At 39.7% G+C, this 14,397-nt stretch overlaps 1 protein-coding gene across 1 annotated transcript in view; it reads right to left on the bottom strand.

Annotated features, from left to right (window-relative positions):
• The window catches only part of sema4ba (sema domain, immunoglobulin domain (Ig), transmembrane domain (TM) and short cytoplasmic domain, (semaphorin) 4Ba), a 51,756-nt gene extending 37,760 nt beyond the window's left edge, over window positions 1–13,996 (bottom strand). The window contains exon 1 of the mRNA XM_069162982.1: window positions 13,806–13,996. The gene's annotated coding sequence lies outside the window, so the exon portion shown is untranslated. The remainder of the gene's footprint in view (window positions 1–13,805) is intronic.
• Window positions 13,997–14,397: the final 401 nt, after the last annotated feature.

Here is a 14,397-nt window from a genome sequence, read left to right as displayed (position 1 = left end):
AAACAAGATCAGTCTGTACAAGGTTTTTTAAAAAGAAAACAGAAGTTTTGCTACAACTGTGAAAACATCTCTGTTGTCAAAGCTAGGGGACGCTCGAAACGAAGTACCGCACGTGACCCGTCGTCTGAGGACGTCTGAAAGCAAAAGTGTTTGGGACAGCCAAAGTCAAGGTTCTCAGAAAAAGTCTGCTATAATGAAGAGATATGACAACCGCCTGTATAATTAGAGATAATGGTGCACCGTGCAGTCCTCAAAGTTACTCAGGATGTTATATTCGTTTGTAAATGTGAAAAGTGAGGAATGAAAAGTTTTCAACTCCATACAACTGGCCATTAGTTGCATCAAGTGAGGATGCTTGTCATGTTGGCAGTTTCATTAAGCAACAAAAGTTGTTGGATGCAGCCTCTTAGTTCTGTCAGCACAAAGTTTGGGGGGCGAAGGGGTGTCAGATGCTGTTCAACAACCTGACAAGCACTACTACACTACTACACATACTGTTGCATAGTCACCTAAAAGTTGTCTAATTCAAAGTCCCATTTTGCCTGCGGTACCATAAAATTTAAAAAAAAAACAACTCAGATCATATTTACTTTAGGGCAAGGAAGTGTATAAAATTGTAGCTGTGGGCCAAATCCCACATGAGCATGGGCAGAAAGCAGAAAACAGTGCAAGTAGCATTACATATATCTGGACCATTCAAAAGAACAGTGTTTGTGAGGGGTAAAAGGTGCACAGTGACCTCTCTCTGCACTGTTTATGGATTTTAGCAGTGCATGAAATGACTAAATACCAGCATCACGCCTCCTCTCTATCATCCTCCCTTGCACATTTCTCATTTGTAACGTTCAGCAGTGACCGACGCAGCACTATCTGCATCCACGGTTAGAGGAGAGCAACTTTTTCTATCAGTGAAAAGTGTTGCAACCAGTAAAATGTGCATCAAATATCTTACTATAAACTACTTCTCAGTAAAGACCCACACTGTACATCAATATTAAAAGGAAGTGCAGCTTGTTTACAATGAGGCAATTAGAGGTCTGTGATCAGAGAGCTACGGCAGGAATGTCTTCAAGGGTCAGTAGCACCATTAGCAGAGTAAAGGGCACAACCTGGAATGCTCAGAGCTATCAAATCACAGCGGTGGGGGAGGGTCAGGCTGCTAAACAAGGATCGGTTGAAGCCTGATTCAATCATCAGACCGCCTCTCGAACTCCTGTCAGGAAGCACACAAACATTTTCGACCACTAACAACAACGTGATGGCCATTTGCTGTATGTGATCTTTCAGTCGCCTCTTATCTCCGATGTCAGAAGTACAGAGGTACACACAGCTTTGAATTGAAATAGAACTTTATTATTAAACATGTAATGTGCAAGAGGAGCAGGTGTAGTGATAAGGGTGACGGAAATACATTCGGAACAGAGTTTTGCAGTTCTCACACCAGCATGTAAGAAACGCTGACATACGTGTTAACATACTCCACATGGTTTTGCAAAGGGTTGTGTACAGTTAAAACAGCAGTGCGTGCACAAGGCGAGGATATCGGAGAGCTTCATGAGTATGTGATGTGTCATCAGTGCATGTTTAATTTGGGTCAAAAGGCAGATCTGAGGGTCCCTGAGACATTGGAGCAAACACAGTGATCCGGCCACTTTCCATGTCCACAGTCATTTCCCACATCATGTCACAGCACTAGACTGGGAATAAACAGGGGGGCCTGCTGTGCTCCCAGAATGCATCTTAGCAGAGTTCCCATCAGTGAGTACGCAGTAATAGGACTCCCTGAAGGCCTGTGTTTAACCTTTAGGTTACAAGTGGCTGGCCACTCCACATCCCGCTCCTCCTCTGCCTCAGCTAGTAACCCTTTTATCCACTCATGTTCGTCAGTACAAACACAAACAGAAAGGGAGTCAGATAAAATCACAACATCTGAAGAACATGTGATGTGACTGAAAGGTACAGAACAGCTACTGAATGAACTTTGTGGTGACATTTTCCAAGGTCAAAAATGAAACTCAACTTTTCAGAAAGTGTCCACACCCCAACAAAGAGAAATGTAATCATGACAACTATGAAGAAAGAGTTTACTCTTTCTGCCGAGGAAAAATATGTTATATGATCAAAAGATCAAGACTTTTTCTTTTGAGGTTATGTTGTCAAAGAAGCATAACAGCTTTCATAAGTTCACTCATAATCATCCCAAAAAAGGGACAACAGGATGTGAAGCATCATGAATGGAGCATATCTAGCTGCCAAGTAAATTCCTCATTTTCGAAACAAGATTGTCGTCCTTCATTGTACAAATGTATTAATGTAATAGCAATTAAATATAGTGAGGAGGTTTCAACAAAACTAGAATTCTTCAAATATAAAACCTTTTTTTTTTATTTTTTTTTTTTTTTATCTGGACCACTCTTCTCTTTTTCTGATTGATCAGAGGAGACAACACTGAATCTTAGGACTAATTGCTTTTATCTGGCTCTTGTTAGGTTACAGCAGTAAGCAGAGATCTTGTCTTAGAAGGAAACGTACAATAGTTTGGCTAAATTTGGTTTAAATTTCTTCTCGAAAGAAAGAGCAGTACACTGTGATTCTGTGTACTGTTCAGCTTGTAACATCACACATACGTTTTGTTACTGATGTGCAATTCAAAAACTAAGATTTGTGACACCAATACAGAGAAAAAAAACATACAATATAAATACAATATATAACAGAACTTCAAAAATGGAAAATCTCTCTCAAACACAATGACTGGGTGAAAGTCAATCTGACTATAGAAACAGATGAAGAAGAAGGATCAGTCTAGCCTAATGCTGAGAAAATACCCTCGGGATATGCTGACAGAATAGAAATATGCATATGGGGCCAGCATGGGGGATTAAGCTGTGATACAACAGCATGATTTATTTCTTCTTTGTCTTTTCCTCCTCTGAAGAGATTTAGTAATCAGCAACAGGTTGCTCACTAGTTTGAGCTGCGTCATAGCACAGAAGCATTATTTTTTTTAACTTTTTGTTTATATTCCTTACAGCAAACTTGTAGTAGTTTAGCACTGCATCAAATACACTAACAGTCTGCAAAGGAATGTTTCCACGCTCAAGTTAAGTTAGCCTTTCTTTGCAGGAAACGATCGCCATGTCATAAATTATATTTGTGTGAAGTCTGGATTTGAGCTATTGATATAACAGGCACCATGCTTTACCAACGAGCCAAAGCTTCTCTGACAGCATCATACAGGCAGTTCATTGTCGAGGCCACCGGTAGCCAGAATGCAACTGCCAGCTGTTTTCTTTGTGGATTAAACCAAAAGAAAACAGCAGGCCAAGGTCAGCACAGACGAGCTTTTCTCCTACAGCAGACAGATGAATCTCCATGTACAAGGCCATAAAAGAAAAACTCTCTGTCACAGATGTGATCGCACAGTTGATTATATTCCACCCTCTCGTGGAATAATCATGCCATTCTCAAAAATTCATGAAAGCTCCCATTTAAACCTCTACTATTGGGAGTTTGTTGATCACTTGAGAAGCTGTGTCTGTGTGAAAGCTTGGTTGGGAGGGTTATCTCTCATGTCCGGTGGCTGTGTTGGTGCTAGACAGACACAAACAGGCCTTTTGAGAAAGCTATTAAGGATTCTTGAGGATATATAAGACGACAGTGATGCTGATTTTCCTCCTGGGAAACTGAGAGGAACTGGGATTGTATAAATCGCCCTCCAATCCAAAATGTGTTTTGCTTATTGTCACACCCCTGGGATGTTTGCCTTTTCTTTGGAGACTGATCCATGTGATGCCTGATGGCTGTTTTAACATTCATCTCTTGAAGAGAGAAAATGTCTGCCCTCACATAACGTTAAAGACGTGCACAGTTACCACAGTGTGGTTAAAATATGTACCTTACACTAGTATGATGTGGAAACATATGAGGGATGGGCATTTCAAGTAAAAATAATATTCAATATTCAAATTCAACTATTATGCAAAGACCCCCACCAGCCACACGCACACAACGATAGAGACTCACACAAAGACAGACCCTCATTTACGTCATCAACTCAGGCTTAACAAATGCCATCATACTTCAAAAACCTTCAACTTTGATAACACTGATAAGAAGCCTGCCTTTAGCTATCATCTTTGAAATGAATCAATGTTTGCTCTGCACAGCCAACATCAAACTTATTTTGTCTTGAATCAAAGCTAGCCATTGATTGTTGATCTGTGGATTGACTGTCTGCTTGGAACTTGTGTCTTACATGATTGTGCATAGTTATGGTAGAATTATGATATGCTTGCTTTAACTGGTAGTTTGCACTGCACTCCAATTTTCACTTTTGGATCGTTGTAGTTGTCTAATCTCACAGCGCCACACACGTTTCACAGGAGCCTACTAGCAAGATATTCTTCTTCTACTCATTTGCTGCTTAACAGCGTTTGGAAAACAGCTGCTCGGTGCATAACCGCCACCTTCTGGTGGCAGTAACGGGTTCCTACCAGGTACTGGTGAAAACAAGGGAAATTATACATATATAAATACACAATATATTATACAATAATTTTGAAAAGCTGTATTAGACACAAGTTATTATTCCATTATTAATCTTTAAATGTAAATGAAGATGATAATAAAACCACTTCAACATTGGAAAATAACACATTCTCTTAATGATAGACAAAACCATTTGCTGTGTCTAACTCAGATGACACAGGAGAAAGAGCCTCAGAGCTTTTTAGTAAAATCTACATGGCGGTTCAAACTCAAAAAGAGTAAATACAAATCTTGGGTTGACCTCACTGACTTTTGACAAACGTTTCCATTTATGGTTTTGATCCATCAAACTACCACCTACACTTCTGACAATTCAGCATCAGTGTTGATTGTGCTGCCAGCATTGTGTGGGTGACCGATTAAATTTCACACAATACCACCTGATGCTTCTGTGTTGTTCCAGCACAACATCATGAACCCATATCCAATGTCACAATACAAAAAGTATTTCAGTTTCACTGTGCTGGTTCACAAACATCAGAACCAGAAACTGTTCAAAATGTGAGTTCATATTTATATTCTCTCTTGCTTTCGCCCAGATTTCCCACACTCCTCTAGGTTCACACGAAGTTTCCTCGCTGGTAGAGGATGTGTGTGCACTTGCTGCCACATTCACTAACTCCCATCTGCGGAAAGAGGCCCGACTCCCAGACAGAGGCTCACACCTGATGAGTTGTTTCACAGCTTAAAGACACAGAGAACCACCGTTTTTTTTTTTTTTTTTATTCTGCTACTAGAGCAACTCACACACAAGCCAACAAGTCTGAAAATAGAAACACACCCTGGTAAATAGCTGTGATTCTACATAAAATAAGACCAACATCACTTAATGCAAGGGTACCTCCTACAATCACCCACAGGAGGTTGGGCTCAGAGTGGGTCTCTAATGACCCCCTTGTCCTGCTATCACCTTACGATAAATACCTACTGGAGAGGGAGGAGGGCTGTCTCTTGTCAGCTCACACCCGCTATCCCCTTTAAAGAGAGCAACTAACAACAAACCCCACATAGTCTCCCTCATAAAAACTTTATGATTCTCTAACAGGCAAATTACAGGTTATCCTGGCATCGTTTCAATAGGTAACCAGAACTGCAGCGAACCCACATCAATGATTCATGCAGCCACAGCACCACACAGTTAATGAACACAAGCTCTGCAACAGCAGTACTTACTCTCTGTTCCAGTCAGCCGTTAAAGGAAAACTCACTTCAGATCTAAAACAGGTTTCCTTTAGGTGACACACACACATAGATCGATTCCTCTTCTGGGAAATGTCCCGAGAAAATCCACAGAGACGGCAGAGTTTAAAGCTCTATTAGGTGACAGCTCCACACAGGTCCACTCTCTCCCTCTCTCTGACACTGTGTCCTACTACAGCCTGCCTGCAGCCACTCAATAGACCGGAGCTCCTCCCATCACACACACTCACAGAGAGACGGAAGGGAGGCAGAGATGACAGGGAGAGAAGAGGGAGGGAGGGAGGAAGGGAGGGAGGAAGGGAGGTACACTTTGACAGCATGATCTTGACTCATTTTTGACTTGAACCGGCGGTGTGCAAGTTTAGGAACAGTGCAACTGGCATTATAGGAAAACTAATAAATGAGCAATTTAAGATCTATTATATGAAGAATATCTGAGAACATAAAGACAAAACAACTTCCATCTCAGTTGTATATATATATTTATGTATCTATCATGACATTTCTTTTTAATAGTGGGAATCTGCGTCGTATGTTTTAGGAAAAGGTGATTAATAAGTTGCTTGGGGCTTTTTTTCTGTAACATTATTTTATTTAAAACCGTGCAACAACCACAACAACTTCTAACATGTCCTACCATATTTCAAGTCATAAGACTTTTGACAGTACTTTCGTGGGGAATTCCTTCAACCTTCAGCAAAAGCACCAAATGTGCTTACACAATCCCTTAACCACAGCTCAGAGGGAATTTCATACCAAAAGCAGTAACTTTGGAAGAGACCCCCCTGGTTTGAGTAAAGTATGATTACGTGAAAAATTTATTTAGATCGAATTTTTTAAAAAGTAGCACAAGATGAACATCTACTCTACATACCGTGACATGGCTGACTTTATAATGTCAGAAGTCACTAAATGAGCTTTTCAACATTGTCTGACAAAAGCCTGATCACATTGAGCATGCACTTGAAGCTCCTTTTTTTTTTTTTTTTTTTTTTTTTTTAGCTCTCCTGGGAGTTAGTTCTGACTGCAGATGTTTGCCTCTCAACCAGCTGCATCACTATAAAGTCTGGCTTCAATGACTATAATTAGCACTAGCTTCAGGCTAGCTGAAAATAAACCAACTCTATCTGTCCAAGATCACAGTTATCAATTAAATGGTTTGTATTTAGTATCAGTGAGAAGTTAAACATCTTGAAAGTTAAGACATGTAACAAATCTTTGTTTTGCCAACACATTTATATAATCAGACTGTAAAACTTTAAGTCTGCCTTTAGAGGCCATTGATCTGTGGTCAATGAATTGACCAATGAAAGCATTGATTTATGAGTCTATACATATATTCACGTTTTCTTTTTCTCTTTTTATAACATGTAAAAGTCACCAAAGACCATTGGCAACTCTATTTAAAAAAAAAAAGAAAAGAAAAGTAGACCAGAATTGCATTTCTCAAAGCACAAAAGCTCAAAAAGCAATGTGGTACCCTTTCATTTTGCATATTTGTGCTAATTTACAGTTAACTTTTTTTACGATTCAGCTGACAGGCACTATCAATACTCACACAATGCTTCTGAGCTCAAGAAAAACGTTTTTTTTATATACAGTAGTTAACAAAACATGAGAATGTCAAGTGATCCAAACAGGCCGACTGCCATGCCTACTTCATGCAATAAGGTTGCTGCACCTTTTACTTCAGACTTTTACCCTGGGAACATTGCCATCTTGGTGGATCACTGTGAATGCTTCTTTCCTTCTTCCTTCATTGTGGAAAATGTACAACCATGCAGGTCTGAGCATGAACTTGTTTACTTCTTCAAAGGGAACATTCTCTCATTTTTCAAGTTTAGCATAAATGCAACAGTCAGACTGAAATGTCTAGAATGTTATCATGCGTCTGCAGCGTTGCAACACTGCCCGCTTGAATAGGTCCTGCACATTTAACGCTCTGAAGCAGCTACAAGCATTTCTCACATTTCATACTCCAAAGGTAACTATTTCATGCTATTTTTATAGCACAGATGTCCCATAACTTATTGTACACATGAAAGGCACAAGACGCAGACAATGCCACGTGTGAAGTTGATCCACAAAGTAGTTCTAAAATAATACACACAACGCTGGCAAGGACAAAGTTTTCAGGCCATGACACTGAAAGTACAGCAGAAGTGATGCAACAAAGTCTCTGAAGGGGCTGTTTCATTAGTTGTAAAGGGGACACTCAGCTCCAAAGAACCACATAGTGCATGCTGTGCTTTACAAACAGAGACTGGATTTAGTTGTTATTAGTGTCTAGATAATAATCATGTTAAAGCTCAAGTTTGCTAATAAATCTGCAAGATGTTGTGTGAATATATTCTGAATATATTCTAGTGCCCTCTTCTCCTTCTACCCTGTAGAAATGCATGTCGATTTTTGATTATAAACCAATGAACGTACACCTAAATGTTTAAAAAGTTGTGTCAAAATGAAGTGTTATGAAATAACTTCACAGTCATGCTCCAAAAATATTTCCAGGGTAAATAGAGAGAAGTGTAAGATAGCGGGGAGTTGAGACGGGGACGCCTGTTTCTAAAATAGCAGATGCTAATTATACACTTTAGGCAACTGCTAAGGAGGGAGACGCGAAGCCAAGTTTGAGGTGTTGGGATTCTGAATGTCTGCTCAGTGTTTCTCTGCAAAGACGAGATTCCCCGCTGTCACCTGAGACGTGCTGATGCCGCAGCAAGGATACTCACTGGATGTCTTGTTTACAGCTTGTGTCAGAAAGGATACTGTACCTCCATGCCTTTTGGACTAGTGATACGCCTCTTGTTGAACTGGACCACCTGTTTCTGTAAAACAATCCACAGGACTTACAGGACTCCTCCGGCAGACGTCTAAACACGTGGCTCAGACCAGTCAAACAAATGAAACCTGGCCTTTTTGCAGGCCTGTGACCTGGTTAATGTGGCTATTCTCAAAACGTCACTTTACATTGCCTCTGCTTTCATGAGTTCTAAGTGCACCCCGCTCATTGCAATTTATAAAATGACGTGTTCATTGACTGGAAATGGTTAACTATTATGAATAAGTTACTTTAGGGATAGATGACCATAAGCTATTTTTGAAATTAGTTAGGTTATCCATAAATATTAAGAGATGAAGGACATTTGAGGTATACTATCTAATGGGTTAATAGGAAAGCTTTTATTTGCTAGAGAATTTTTTTAAGGAAGGTCGTATGATTATATGTTTTTTTCTATTTATGGTAAATTGTATTTCCTGTGAATACATGTGTTTTTGACATATAGAAATTGTGTGTATGTTCTAAATGTTAAAACTATTGTTCAGGAAATAGTATTAAGTATCTATGATGACCTCACATGATGAGCAATGGATTGAATATAAAGAAGCTGTTATAAGTTTGATAACATTTACGTTTCGACATTGTAAGCTTTTCTGATTCCAGTAAACCACTTGAAAATGAAAGTTTGATCACTCTCCAACCTCTGCATGTTTCACACAGTGAGCAGAAGTGCTGACAGGTCATTCTATACAAATGAATAACAGTCGAAGAATTACAGCAGTGCAGATAGCAGTGTTATGCTATTTAAAATCACTGAGGCACTGAAGACAACAAAGAAATGCTGGCTTCGAACTCTCAACTTCACTTCTAAATTCAGGCGACTGACATAAATCTCAGTTTTACTGCAGTAATGTACTCAGCACAGCACTATCCAATGTGTTGAAACACGTGATAGAAAAATGCAACAGACAACTTCTAACTTGGTTGACTTCTTCCTTTTACTTTGCCTTCATCTTAGCTGTTATATATATCGACAATTTTCACATTTGAACATGACCTATTCTGCCTTTTCATGTCAAGGACATTGTGATGATCAATATGCTTTAATCTGGAGAGACAAACTTGTTCTTATTTTTGCAGAGGGGAGGAAGCATAACAACCCTCACACCTCAGCACGTTTTCAGTAATAACACCACTGTTACCAAAAAGTGAAAAACATTTTTTCACCTTTTAGCAAGAACACCGCTGTGCATCTTACAGGTTGTCAGCAGTAGCATAGTAACAGCAGGGCCATGTTCGATGTGTGCTTCAAGCATCTGTTCAGTTCTACCAGCTAAAAGGAGCATCCCAGAACAAGGAAAAAACTAAAGCTAAACAGCTACCAAAGTCACAGCTACTCAGTCAAGTCCTTTCTTTGTCCTTACAACACTTAAATTTGCCCTGTGGCCTGATTATTCCAGTCTCTGCTTTAACGCTAGGTCAGTGTAAAAGACTCATGCTGATCTTACATCATTTAACATTGACACTTCCAAGGTTAAAATTGTCTTATTCCATACTGTCTGAATGCTCGTTCCAAAACTTCATTAAACCTATATGTGCTTTTATGGAGTGTCAACTTTTTCTCCTTTGATTTATATTTTTGCACTTTATATTTAGCACCTACCGTCTCCATCGAGAACATCCTTTTCTGCATTCAAACCCAAGACTGTTTTTTATGAACCTGCTAACAAATGAAAAGATTTCAGACGTTTTGTGCCTCATTTCATAAAAATGTCAACAATATTCAGCCTGACATATTTAGTATTTTTGGAAACTTTGGGATCTGCACTAGAAATTAGAATGTCGTTTTGTGGGTTTTCACAAGGTTTAGATGCAAAGGATCAAACATACTGACAGGGTTGTTATTCAGGTATCAAACACTCAGATCCATTTTAACCTGGACCATCTTTGGTTATCTTTAAACTATAGCTGAAACTAATCGATTTGTCAATCTCCAACAAATTAACTGGCAATATTTTGTGACCTGCATCTCCTCTTAAATAAATAGTTGTAGTCTTACTTTCAATATTTATTGAACCGTGTTTGTTTTATAATTCCTTTCAACAATAACCTAATTTTGAACTAGATAGATTAGATTTGCAATTTCCCTACTTGTAGCAATTGTAGATTAACTGTACGGAAAAGTACCAACTGAGGTGGCACAGTGTGACCCACATCTGAGGTGAGTGACTCATTCTGGCACTGAGAGTGTGACGGGATCAGCAGGTCGGATGGTGTGTAATATATCTAGCATACGATCAATCACGCTCCCTTCAGACACATTGGTGTATGTGGGATGTTGGCGATTGTTCATCCTGTGCTTTGTCTGTTTGGGGAAAAAGTTGACGCTGTGATGGCTCGGCATGACACAACCGAAGGCATTACTCCACCGCTGCTGTCCAGCAGAGAAGGTTTGTGGGATGAGTGCCCTCTGGCAGGGAGGTGATGCCAGTGAACAAACCCTGGTGTGTGTGTGTGTGTGTGTGTGTGTGTGTGTGTGTGTGTGTGTGTGTGTGTGTGTGTGTGTGTGAGCTTTTCAGCCATCTATGTGACTCACACCAGGTTCTTCCATTAAACAGTTGCGTACCTACTCATTTTCTCTATGTCACAATCTCAGATGTTACTCAATAGTCTGAGACAGCAACCGGAGTTTCCAGCATTAACAGTCACATGTTCACCACAACATCATACTGTACGTGTGACTTATCACATCATGTGGCTGCGTCCTTTAATCACTCTCTTAATTTGTTTGTCTTTATAGAAAGAAATATGTTAAAATGTAATAGCTTTGACTACTGCCAAACTATTTATTAGATTAACAGTTTGTCAAACCAGAGCCAGTGGCACAGCTCCAAAGCAAGTAGGCCTGTTTGAAATTCAACAGAGCAAGAGGAACAGCTTGAATGCTCCTCAGGTGGCCCGTCATGTCCATGGCAGCAGCTCAACTTTCCTGTATTTTCTATCTCAGGTCTCCCTCCCCCACACATGCTCACCCCCACCATCACATACAGTAACAACCATGTCCTACAACGAAGGTTTCTGTTTTTTTTTTCTCACAGAAATTTCATTTAGCAGCCATCAATGTCTATATGATTTCTCACAACTCAAGTCATAAAGTAAAGGGTGGGCAATATGACCTTTTATATTGTGAGAGATTCTTGTTTACACTGTGGTAGATCTCCTTTTAATATCACTGGTTGTATTAAGTTATTGTATGCAATGAGCAGGCAATATTAGAACCTCAGTTGCAACAGTGCATCAGAGGTTAATGACATTTATCTGTACGTATAAACTGTATTTCATTTACTGAAGAATTCCCAAAATAGACAATCCTGTCTGGTTGTTTTATTTACGCAGTTTCTCAAATGAGTTTTAAAATAATCCAGTGTATCACAATATTAAAGCTGCAACAGTTAGATAAATTGACAACTCGATCGGCCGAATATTTATCTGGATTTATTTGGATATTTGCTGAATTGGTTAATGCATCAGAAAATGCCAAAAATGTGATGGTTTCTGCTTCTCTGATATGAGATTGCTTCTTTAATTTGGTTTACATGACAGTAAATGGACTATCTGAGTGTTGGTCAGACAAAAGCAGCTACTTTCTGACTTTACCTTGGCCTTTTTTTCAATCAAATTTTTACAGTTTTCAATGTCTTGAAACCCATTACGCTGTATCTCATATATATGATACAAAAAACCATATATTTCAAACAGTTCTAGACCCAATAGGACCCCTTGATATGTTGTATATATACATTACACATAAATTAGCAAAATAAATACAAAAAATATTTTACATCATACAATACATTTCACATTATTTATTAACTATTATAGGTTGTAAGAGCGTAAAAGTCAAATAAACTGTGCAAGTGCACCTCACAGGCACTTTAACTATCGTAAACACTGCTAGTGTTGTGACATCACCTTGTTTTACAAGGTTGATATTTTTGAAGGTGAAACCTACAAGTGGGGCTGTTGTTTTTAGTTTCAGTCATCTGTAAATTACATACAGTATATTATACAGTAGCCCAGTAGCCTCTTTTCAGCTAAGGCACAAGCATAATTGCCTCATGAATAATATGCTGTGTGTCCAATTACCTTCAATTACCAACTACCTTCATGACTGCTTACCCATGAGGAAATCGTGAAATATTCTTAAGAAGTACTGCATGGTTTATTTTTACTTAATCCAAGTGGAAATCTCCCCCCCCCCAAAAAAAAAATAAAAAAAATATATATATCCTGATCCCAAAGGGGCTAATGAGGTTGTGATTTAAAGATGCTTTAGTTCATCAAGCCAATTACTACAAAAGAAAAATGTTATACTCTTAATGCAACCTGGAAATGACCCACTGAGATGAATGGGTTGTGTTAAACAAAAGGAAGAAGAAAAGAGTGATGACTAAAACACAGGGAAAATCCTGAGGATGAATTAAATATAAGGCCATCTACATGTGGGGCAGACGAGACATAAAATATTAACTTAGCTTCTGATACAGTGCAAGAGTTAAGGTTAAACAAGTCCTGAAAAATCAACTACTGTACATTTACACCGGCCCACTGTGGAGCTGTGCTAGAACTACACATCCTGTTCTAAGATAATGACAGTGGAGGAAAAGTGTTTGACTAAGCATCTCCATAAAACGCCATAAATTGCTGTTCATTTCTGAAGCGGTCAAGAATCTGCATGCAGATAACACCCACTGCTTCGTTCATCTCGGCTTCATGACTCCGATAGTACACGCCCAGTTTTTGTAGAGCAGGCAAATCAAAGTGAGCCATATGTTCCAAGGAAGTGAGATAAAATATTATCTGATGGAAATCTAGCAAAAGTTACAACAGAGCTGTGTTCTTTTCTAAGTATAGAAGTGAATACAAATCTCTAAACAATGCACAAGAGATGAGAAATCATTTCATACCAAAGGTAATTGCAGATTTCACGACACATGCTGAATGTACCTCTGAGCCAGCACGGGGATCTGTCTCATCTTTACCATGGAAACCAACACCATACAAGAGTACATGCACGCACACTGAGGGAGCAATTGCCATGGCATCCAGCACCGTGGCGACAAGAAGCTTTCAGCGACCAGACCAATTTACTCAGCAGCTAACTGGCCACTCAGTCAACCCTCTGTCTATCACTCCCTGTTTCACTCACTCTCCTCCTCTCTGTCCTCTCTTTTCCCAATGAATTTCTTTTGTCATGAGCCAGACGAATTACCTTTTATCAGCAGAGGACAAGGTCTTGCAGAGCTCAGTAGGAGCGGCTGTCATTCAAGTGGTGACAGAGGAAAATAAGCTCTGCAGGGATCCCGAGAGATGCCTACGGATGCAGCTGAGCCGGCACCGCGCGCATGCATCCACCGCCACTATCACCACCAGCGAGAGCAGCAGCAGCAGCAGCAGCAGCAGCGAATCGGAAGGGGAGGGGAAAAAAAAAAAAAAGCAGGAGAGGGGGTTGCTCTATCAGCAGCAGGAACATTACATCATAGGCTGCTTCAGTGGACAGAGGAAGGGAGGTGCTCCTCATAGCAGCACTCTCCCTGTCACTGTTGGGCTCTTTTCAGTGGCGCATGCACAAGACCAAATTTAATATTTATGATCTGGTAATTGTAAAATGCCCTCAGTGGTGAGAATCAGACATACAAAATAACTAAATCAACTGTTCTTAATTGGGTACCATTACTGGGGTTTGTTGTCAGAATGGATATAATATGATGTAGACTATAATGTGGTTCATCCCTTTGGGGCAAAGCCTGTGAGTGAGTGAGTGAGTGAGTGAGTGAGTGAGTGAGTGAGTGAGTGAGTGAGCG

The sequence above is a fragment of the Embiotoca jacksoni genome, unplaced genomic scaffold, assembly GCF_022577435.1.
Source record: "Embiotoca jacksoni isolate LCO1_2020_lvr unplaced genomic scaffold, fEmbJac1.0.p SCAF_3, whole genome shotgun sequence".
NCBI lineage: Eukaryota > Metazoa > Chordata > Actinopteri > Embiotocidae > Embiotoca > Embiotoca jacksoni.
This window is presented reverse-complemented; position numbering and strand designations above follow the sequence as displayed.